This window comes from Leptonychotes weddellii, chromosome 2 (assembly GCF_054177405.1).
Source record: "Leptonychotes weddellii isolate Sample4059 chromosome 2, ASM5417740v2, whole genome shotgun sequence".
Taxonomy (NCBI): Eukaryota; Metazoa; Chordata; class Mammalia; order Carnivora; family Phocidae; genus Leptonychotes; species Leptonychotes weddellii.
Genome location: NC_138370.1, coordinates 151071540 through 151079133, shown reverse-complemented (window position 1 = coordinate 151079133; position 7594 = coordinate 151071540). Strand labels below are relative to the sequence as shown.

The window sequence follows — 7594 nt, the reverse complement described above, 5'->3', positions numbered from 1 at the left end:
ATAGTCAAGAAGAAATGATAATAGTGATGTATAATCAAAAGTAAGGTGGACAGAAGGTTGGTATCAACGTGGAAGGAAAGGTTGGAAGGAGAGAGGTGACTTACATTGTGGGTCACCCTATTCTTGATGTACAGTTCTCCCTTCACTGGATTTCTGCTGTTTCTCTTAAATTGACACAAACAGTTGTTGCTTCCCGGTGTTATAAAACTGTTCCATGTTCTTTCCCAAACCATATTGGCAATTCTCTATTTCTCCATCACTCTTACCCAGTGGCCAGCATGGAGATGTGCACGGAGAATGTTCTCAATAATCAATGTGTTAAATGAAAATGGAACTTCCAGAATTTTTTAAAGATCTTACAATATCACCTTCAAATGACCACTATGAGGATATATTGAATCTCTGTCTTTACACAAATTTATCCCAGTAGGTATTTGACTGAGCTCTCCATTTCCCTTCCTTTTTTGTGGTCACCACAGCATGTGGATTTTGTGGATACTGACAGAATTGAGTCCATGAGGCTAATTTTCTAAATAAAGTTTAACAGAAGGCAGGGCTAAACTGCCTTTGCTGCCTTCTCACAAAGGGAAAGGGCAACATGGCTTAGAGATGAAACTGACCATTTTTCACACCAAAATTGTTCTGTCATTCCATGTTGAATGCAGCAATTCCATTTTATGAAAAGTTATTTATAGAAGCTTTTAAGAGAAAAGGTGCTGCCGAGGTATGCTAGCATCGATCATTTTTTTTTTTTTTCTGGCATAAATCCTGGAAACTGGAAAAGTAGATTAAAAAAATAGACATTCTTCAGATTTGATTTCTGACTTTTTTTGAAAATCTCTGTCTGACATTCAGCCTTTTTCAAAGCAATTACAGTAATAAAATAACATGCTTACTAAGAATGTATTCCTTTAAAAATATGGATGTTTTTATAATTTGAAGAAGGAAAAGATTTTAAACAGAGAATCCAGTGCATATGATTTTAAATTAGAATAAACATTTAAAAAGAGAGGTGGCCACATTAGCAGTTTTCAAAATTATGCTAAAGCATGAGAGCATGTTGTAGTTCTAAAAAGACAGGAATCACTGACTTCAGTGGCATGCAAGTCGGCTTACCATTAAGGTAGTGCCTTAAATAACATTCATTTCTCTGAAACGCATAATTAGGTCAAGTATACCATTATAATTCACCTTGAGGTTGGTAAGAAAGTACAACTTTAGAGAAAAAATTAACATGGGAAGCTACTCTTGGAGCTAAAAATGGAAAAAAAAAAACCTACATTTATATTGAAAATAAATGTAGCCACCTGCTATGAGAAATTCTCCTTTTCCAGGCAGTCTCCTCAGGGCTGGATTCATCATTGGTAAAACCAGGTCACTTTTAGCTTTTCAGAATTTTAAACTTCTAAGAGTAATGAATCTATGCCCTTTCTCATAATATGACCTTGTATTAAGACCCCGACTTGGTTAATAATGAAGGGAAAGAAGCACATAGGGAGTCCCTCCCTTTACTTCTCTTTTTCTTTGCTTCCTTGCTCTGGGGCTCTGCCAACATGTGCTTGATGACTCTTCTTGGTTGAGCAGCCTTAGAACCTGTTCTCTACTTATACGAATTCAAATCAGAAGCAGACTTTGGATCTACTTCCTGAGCAGTTGACATGACTGCATATGACAGGACTGCCTTACTCACCAATTACAGAGAAGCTGAAACAGAGCTCTCAGGCATAATAGAGCTGCTTTGAGATGACCATCCATCCATTCCCAAGTGGTACTTAAATGGAATTGATTTCTATGTGTAAGCCATGGTAACCCAGCCCACTGATATAATGAGATCCAGTGACTAGACCAACAACTTTTTCTTCCCTGGCAAAAGAGTTAGAAAGGTAGGTGAGCAGAGGGGTAGAGGTTTCTCAACAGCCTGAGACAGAAAAGCAGGACAAACAGGTACGTTTCTTACCTAATATTCAAATGTTAGTTTAATTCAGCATTTCCCAATGTTTGTTCCACATATAATAGATATATTTCTGATAATATTAGTCCATGGATTTTTAAAATTTCACTTAAATTGTGATACTCAGTGATTCTTAATATGTTAAATCAGTGGTTTTCAAGATTTCAGGAGAAGGGTAGATATTAGGTAGAACAAAGCCATTGGTCATTTTTGACTCTCAATTTAGATAGTTTGTTATTATAGCTGTTGTTTTTCCAAAGCAAAACAACAGTCTTGAGAGCGAGGTCAGGCCAACCTGTTACGGAAGTTTACTATAAAAAGTGGTTGGAGAGAATTTCAAATGTGAAGTTGCATTCTGTACAAACAGAAACAGAAGGCTTTGGGCAGAAAAAGGGAGAGAAGTAATATCAATAGATAGCTTTGACTGAGCAGCTCCCTGTGCCAGGTACTTTTCAAGTACTTAATACACACTATTCAATCTTTACAACAACTTTCTGGTATTATCTTCTTTCTACAGATATGGAAATGTGGAACCTAAGAGGGTTTAAGTAACTTGACCAAGTTGACACAGCTTTAAGTGGTAGAGCGTAGATTCAAACTCAAGAATGCTAGGTCCAGAGCTGATGCTTTTGAAACTACATTCTACTGCTTCTGTTATTCTATAAGGAGTTCAGTTTTCTTCACTTCAAACAATCTCATCTCTGCAGGGTCAAGAGGTAGGAAATGGGGTGGGGTGGGGTGGGGTGGGGTGGGGTGGGGTGGGGTGGAGAGTTGATATAAGAGAGGTCTCAGAGAGTCTAAGGAGAAGCTGCCAAAAGCCGCTGGGGTCATACATCTGGTTTCATGTTTGGAAATCTGGAACAACATCACCTGAAACAGCCCCTGTGCATTCGTGGGCAGCCACAGTGTTGTGTGAATGGTGTCCTTGACATTTAGGCATAGAGAGGGCTTGTGTTATGCCTCTCTGTGGTGTGAAATCAGTCTAGGAAATCCTGCGTGTGCTGGAGGGGAAGAGAAGGTCACCTGAGTTGAGAATTCAGAAGACAGACATAAGACTGCTCTGACATGAGGGTTGGGAAACCAAATCTGGCTGAGATCCAGATATCTGCAATGTCAGTGAAAACCAAAGTGAGGCCAAGTCATCAAGGATTTTGATCATGCCAGTAGGACAGACCATGGGTAAACCAGTACAGATGCCAACCGTAAATTCCAGCAGACAAGTCAGTGGACAAGCTTCAAACAAGGCAGTCAAAACAACTGCTCAAGACCACTTAGTGGGTCTGAGGCCACAATCCCCATCCCTAGGCATCATGGGCAACAGTAAATTCCCACTTGATTCCAGGTTCATCTAGGATTGCAACTAGAGGCAAGAATAGTCTCTGAGCTTCTGAGTATTTACCAGAAAGAGTCTATGTTTGCCAGAAATTGCTTTGAACCAGAAAGGTCTAAGGTATAGCAAATTGGCACTTTCAAATTGGTTTCTCATCCTTACCCCATCACACCCCACTATCCAGCAAAGCACGGAGATTATGGTGGTAATTAAAAGAGTTATTTTTTAAAAAAAAAGAAAAGAAAATGGAGAAACTTTTTGTACATCCCAATTTATAGAGTGTTCAATTGCAAGCAGCAGTTACACAGAACACAAGTTCTGTGTGAGGTTGATAAATATTATTCAAAAATATTTCCTTGCTATATAAGATTGGGAATATGACTTTAAAAATTAAACAGGTTTCTATGGTGCACAAATTCTCAGAAACTTAAATTAGGGTCATTAACATTGGGAGTCTATGAGAGCAGATTATATATGCCAAGTTTTGAAATGTACTATTTCTAAACATTTTTACATGTTAAATTTTCCATATTAAATTTTCCATTTAACATAATTAGTATTTCATAAAACACTCTTTGGGAAACAAAGGTTTGGCTCAATATAAGGAATCTCTGTGATTATTAAACATAAAGTCAGGAGATCAGATCCAGGATATGTATAGTTACTCACACATACACACACAGAAGGAGACAGAGAGTATGAGAGAGAGATCTATCTCTCTTATCTCTTTGGATGTATTATAAAATTACTTACTAATATTTTAGTGAACATTACCAGAGCTGGCAATCTTATTCCACTAAATCTGCATTTTATATTCATTTTGTGCTAGAGAGTAAGATAGTGAGATTGTATTTTCCACTTGGTAAATTGTCTCATGCATGACATCTGAGGACTACTGGCTATAGTAAGATGATCTAAATTTTGTGTTAACATTAGTTGAGAAAAGCTAAGTAAGTTTTCCTCCCTGCCTGCTCAAGCTCAATATTCAGTTTAACACAGAGAATCAGAGGCTGTGGTATTCTTTTCCCAGTGTAGACAATCATTATTAATTTGTACTAATGCCAGTACATTGTTTCATGTTTGGAAATCCAGAAGAAGATCACCTGAAAGAGCCCTCTACCCTCCCAACCTAAGCATCTCCCAAAGCCCCCTTCTCTTGATACCATCATATTGGGCATTAGGATTTTGACATATGAATTGGGGGAGAACATACATTCAGACCATATTGAGTATAATAAAGACCATGTCTCCCTCTGGGGAAAATATTTTCTATAAATATCTAGATGACCAAAGTAGGAGCTATTGCCAAAACCCACATATTTTTATTCTTTGTTTTTTAATCTGAGTTAATTGCTCCTGAAAAACTTTAAGTTATATAAAATAATGAACATTTTGCTTTCTTAGACCTCTCTTTGAAGACTTTTGAGGTTGTTCCATTTAACCTAATCAATTGTCAGGGATATCACTTCTATCTCTCAAGACAGGTATTATAACACAATAGGTAGAAAATCTACAGCACATTATAATCAGTTATTCTGAAATGATCCTAATGTTGTACCAACACAAATAAGCTGTTTTAAATTCATGTTTTAGCAGCATCTGTTGCTGGCAGATTTAATACCTGATTGTCAGATCAGGATTTCTAAATCCTTTCATCCAGAAAATACTAGAAGCATAGTTTAGTTAAAACTTGCAACTGATAAATCTTTATCTTTAGAATCCAGGTTTAATTTGGGGAAGTCATCATTTTTCTCCCCTTTGTTAGCTTGTCTCTTAAATGAAGCAGAAGCACATTCTGGTTACTTTCAGTCAGGAAGAGATATTAAAAGGGAACATAGAGAAGCAAGGAAAATCACACACCCTAGAAACAAGTATTACTGCTGGGGGGAATTAGCAGTTTCCCCAGGTGTCCAAGAGCAGCTGTGGTGTCCTTGTTGAAGAATGTGACTATTAAAGATGCATGACTATGCCTCCAGATTCTAATGCTTATCCAGTACATCTGTTAGCATATGCATTAATCCCAACCACTAGTGCTCTTTCTGTCTCCCAGTCATGCCTCCAAAAAAGAGGATTATATTAGGTCAGAGGGACTCTGACAGTTGGGCAGCCTTCCCATATTAGGCCATGTCATAATTGTTGCGAGCCCATGACCGTTTACATATGGCAGCTCATGGGCACAAATGCATTCCTGCTTTAAGTAACCACTATCAGGAAGGGAGGGTCACATCATTAGCTTTCCTTAGAAATATGGGAGTTGTAGGCATCGTGGACCTAGTAAGTCCCTTTCAATGCCTCTCAAGAACTATAAAGGATTTACTTCCAACTAATACATTAGCCCGCCAGTTTCATGGTTGCCAGCAGAATATGAGATTCCTGAGTCAGAGACAATGGACAGTTTATTATTTACAGTAGTAGCAGTAGCCAGAGCATCATCATTTTGTATCACTTTGCCAAGCCACAATTCCCACAGGGCAATGGGAAGAGTGCAAGGTGATACCTGCAGGAGAGGAATCTCAAGCTTAGGGAGCTTGATCTCTTTAAATGGACTGTAAGCTCGTCTGAACTTTTCCCCAGAGGAAGACATGGTCTTTATTATACTCAATATGGTCTGAATGTATGTTCTGCCCCAATTCATATGTCAAAATCCTAATGTCCAATATGATGGTATCAAGAGAAGGGGGCTTTGGGAGATGCTTAGGTTGGGAGGGTAAATGCCATTATAAGAGACACCCCACAGAGATCCCTCACTCCTTCCACCATGTAAGGATACAATGAGAAGTCTGTGACATACAAGAGGGCCATCACCAGACCACAACAGCACCCTGATCTTAGACTTCTAGCCTCCAGAACTGTGAGAAATACATTTCTGTTGTTTATAAGCCACCCTCTCTGTAGTATTTTGTTGTAACAGCCTGAACAGACTAAGAGAATGCTGGAGAGCAAACAAAGATGAACTTTGCTCCAGAGAGAAATAGTATCTGTCTTCCAAGTTTGCTCACTAGACAAACATCTCTGAAGGACAGTTCAGCAAAAAAGTCAAGCAGTGCCTTTGCTTGCAAGACACACAGAAACATAAAAGAATTATCTCCCTAGAAGACTCCAGCTCAAAAAATGCTAAGCATGATTTATACGAAGAGATATAATTAGCTCATTTCTGGCTAGAACCAGGGAGGGTACAGAAGAGAAGAAAAAGAATGTTCCTGCTGTGCCAGAAAGCCTTAAGAAGAAGCAAAGGAATTTTGCAGAGTTGAAGATCAAGCGTCTGAGAAAGAAGTTTTCTCAAAAGATGTTTCAAAAGGCAAAGAGGAAGCTTATCTATGAAAAAGCTAAGCATTACCACAAAGAATATAGGCAGATGTACAGAACTGAGATTCGAATGGCAAGGATGGCAAAAAAAGCTGGCAACTTCTCTGTACCTGAGGAACCCAAATTGGCATTTGTCATCAGGATCAGAGGTATCAATGGTGTGAGCCCAAAGGTTCAGAAGGTGTTGCAGCTTCTTCGCCTTCGACAGATTTTCAGTGGCAATTTTGTTAAGCTCAACAAGACTTCAGTTAACATGCTAAGGATTGTGGAACCATATACAGCACGGGGGTACCCAAACCTGAAGTCGGTGAGTGAACCGATCTACAAGCATGGTTATGGTAAAATCAACAGGAAGCTATTGCCCTGACAGATAACACATTGATTGCCTGATCTCTTGGTAAATATGACATCATCTGCATGGAGGATCTGATTCACGAGATCTATACTGTTGGAAAATGTTTCAAAGAAGCAAACAACTTTTTATGGACCTTCAAATTATCCTCTCCACGAGGGGGAATGAAGAAAAAGACCACCCATTTTGTAGAAGGTGGAAATACTGGCCACAGGGAAGACCAGATCAATAGGCTTATTAGAAGGATGAACTAAGGTATCTACCATGATTACTTTTGTAATCTGGTCAGTAATAAATGACTACTCTCAAATGGAAAAAAAAAAGATGTAATTAAACAAAATAATATTGCAAACATGAAATATTTGAGTTGCATGTGAAAATTGAAAACATCAAGTGTGAAATCCTCTCATCACTCATAGTCATCCCTCCCCATTCCAAGATTTCTACCAGATTGTGCCTTAAACTCATTGCTTCTTTCTTAGTGGCTTTATGATAAAACATTGAGAAAATTGACAGCTGTCTTTCAAACATCCAGGGTCTCTATAGACATAAAGCATTTCCTGTCCATCTTAGTACCATAATTTCTTCTTTTTTCGTAAAATACAAAGAGATATGAACAAAAGCTTTCCTGCTCTCAAAAACAAAGAACTCACTA

At 38.3% G+C, this 7594-nt stretch overlaps 1 pseudogene; it reads left to right on the top strand.

The window, feature by feature from the left end:
- The first annotated feature begins 6456 nt into the window (after positions 1-6456).
- Positions 6457-7362, top strand: LOC102735940 (large ribosomal subunit protein uL30 pseudogene; annotated as a pseudogene).
- Positions 7363-7594: the final 232 nt, after the last annotated feature.